Raw genomic sequence first — 3,096 nt, forward strand, 5'->3', positions numbered from 1 at the left:
TGTAGCAGGTTAACATGTTTACTTGCTGGTGGAGTGAATCTCGGATCCTTTATAGTTCTGTACACTCTTCCACTGCTCCCTGGAGTGGACTGCTGTTGTTTGATAGTAGGGGCTAAGCCATTCCAATGGTAGAGGAGGGGGTTCTTGTGTCAAAACCTAGCCGTAGCATCCCTCCCCTCAACCCACCCCTTCCCACTTTGGAAGACAAACTCTACATTGTATTTCTGGTCGGTTTTAGTCAGGAGAATTTCCTATCTCCCTCCTTCCCTAGGGGCAGTAGGTCACTGCTTGTTATTCCTGTTTTATCCTTGTTGGCCTTTCAGCCAGTGGAGTGAGATATATATATATATATATATATATATATATATATATATATATATCTCCTAACATAGAGGCAGCTTTGCTTCTACTCTTCTATGGAAAAAGTAGCTCTTTAACTAAGGCCTGAGGACAAGAGAGTTTGTGGCTTTCTTCCCAGGGTTAATATTTTTGCATTTGAAAGAAGGTTCCTGGGAAGTGGGGAGGTTTTCTTTTCTGGAAACCCAGCAGCAATCACATCAGCAACACTAAACGGGCTCCCTCCCTTCCCTTACTCTACCCTTAGTCTTTCTAGTGTACACTAATAAATGCTCAGGGAAAAGAGCTTGCAAAGTAGTGTAAACTTCTCTTAGATCTAGGTATCCTAGCTATTGAAAATTTTCTGTTTAGCGCAAAATTTATTAATTTTTTTTAGCTGATTTCTTTCATGTACAATGTAATCATCTCTTCCTCCCATGTTCTGCAGAAGGTTCATGTGTCCATTTTTCATTTGGGAACCCCCTTTTTCTTCGTTGCCTAGCAATCTCTTCTTCCTGAAGTATTCATTAAAAGAGTGTGGTTTTTGTACATGATCCAGAGTCATCTCATTTTTCACACCTGAACTCGTTGCATACTTGGGTTGGTGCTCAGGCATGTTGGCAGGGCAGGATCAGAGGTGGTTTGGCAGTCATGGCTGTGGCCTGGGAGAAGTGAATGATTTAACCCAGAAGGCTGGGCACTGTCCTTCTGTGATGCCACCAGCATTGCTCACTGCTCCTTCTCCAGGGCCATGCTACATGCTGGTGACACTGCTCACCACTGCTCTCATTTGCCAGCTTGCACATTACAGTATTTGATGAGTTGAAGACTCATTATGAGAACACCTTAGACCAATGTAATACCCTAAATGCTCTTGTTTTTCCAGAATACCTCATCCTTGCTTTCTTCTGTGTCAGCAGAATGGCTTATACTGGATCTTACCCCTTTCAGTATAGTGTATTTGGAGGTATATGAATTGGCCAATCATGAGTAGACCAGGACTCTATGGTCCCAGAACCACCATGAATGCAGATATTCTAGCATACTGTCCCAAAGAAGGATGGTGAGAATTACCTTTTTATCTTCTACCCTTTTAACTACCTCAATAGAATGATTCATGTTTTGGTGAACTCATAGAACAACACACAGAAGAACTGGCTCAACTAATGGCTTGCAAAAAGCGTGTAAAGAAGGGATTCTATCCAACAAGATCCTGTTTCAAAAAGCAGCCTTGGATATTTGATCAGAGTTACCTTAAAGAATGATTCAGGTTTAAATGTTCCCACATTTTTGCTTATGGAAAGACTACTTTCCTATGTTATACTGGGATAAAGAATTTAAATGGAATTATTTATGAAGTAATAAGAAAATGATTACCCCTGGGGTTGACAGGTTTGAACTTGCACTCCTTAGGGAACAATCATAATCCTCTGAATGATTGCATTCATTATTGGCTATCCTTAGTCTATTGGAAGTTTTTGTTTATAAGAACTTGTCAGGATCATTTTGATTTTATTGAAATGCTATCTAATTGTAAGTTAGCGGTAGACATGGGGTGATTCAAATACTGAAAATATGTAACTAACCAGTGGGAAACTTCATGGTTTTCCTCATCTATCATGTAGATGATTATATATGGATAACATTTACAAAAGTAAGAAAAGTGTGATTTTTTTTCTATCTGATTTGAATATTATTCCTGTGTATGGCAGGAATGAGATTTCCCATATTTCTATCAGAGTTAATACTTGCTTTAATCCTTAAGCATAAGTGAAAGTGACATAAAAATATGTGATGAACTACTTAATAATACATTTAAAGCCATTTTAAATGTGTTCATATATGCAAGACATTACTTACTAAGAAATTGATTATTATACTTAGCGTTCTAATCTGCTGGTAAAGATATTCTCAAGAACTCACAGGTACTTTAGATTTTCAAAACTGAATGAGAGAACATTGCATAAGCATCCTGCTGTTCCTTTAGTGCAATACAATAAAAGTATGAAATTAAAAAAAAATGAGAGCAACATTGTTTTGCAGTGTTCTACACAACATATAGTGTTTTAAATTCTGAGTGAATACATTTTATAATATTCATAAAGTAGGTACCTGTCTACAGAAACTTACATCTTTGTGACCGGAAATAGTGGCTTGAGATCCCAATTTATACCTCACTTCCCAAGGTATATACAGATCAGTTCCAACAAAATTGAAGCTATTTCCAAACATTTTAATGTAGAACTTAATTTTAAAAATATTTTAAGTGTTTAGTGAAGTAATACCTCTTTCAAGATAAGTATCTATCCGAGAAATAACAAGTGTTACTAAGGATGTGGAGAAAAAAGAACCTTTGTGCACTATTGGTGAGAATGCAAATCACTGCAACCACTGGGGAAAATAGTATAGGTTCCTTAAAAATAGATATACCACATGATCCAGCAACTCCACTGCTGGGTATTTACCCAAAGAAAACAAAAACTAATTTGAAAATATATATAAATCCCTATGTTTAATGCAGCATTCTTTTATAATAGCTAAAATATAAAAGCAACCTAAATGTTGCTAAATTCAGCAGATGAATGGGCAAAGAAAATGTATACACACACCCACATGCCCACACACAATAAAATATTACTCAGTCATAAAAAGAATGAAATATTGCCATTTGTGACAACATGGATGGACTTAGGGGGTATCATGCTAAGTGAAATAAGTCAAAGAAATATCCCTTAAATGTAGAATCTAAAAAACAAAACA

General features: G+C 36.7%; 1 pseudogene; it reads left to right on the plus strand.

The window, feature by feature from the left end:
* Nucleotides 1–1,094: 1,094 nt before the first annotated feature.
* On the plus strand, nucleotides 1,095–1,473 carry LOC125920441 (protein cornichon homolog 1-like; annotated as a pseudogene).
* The last annotated feature ends 1,623 nt before the right edge of the window (nucleotides 1,474–3,096 follow it).

This window comes from Panthera uncia, chromosome B4, assembly GCF_023721935.1.
Source record: "Panthera uncia isolate 11264 chromosome B4, Puncia_PCG_1.0, whole genome shotgun sequence".
Lineage (NCBI taxonomy): Eukaryota > Metazoa > Chordata > Mammalia > Carnivora > Felidae > Panthera > Panthera uncia.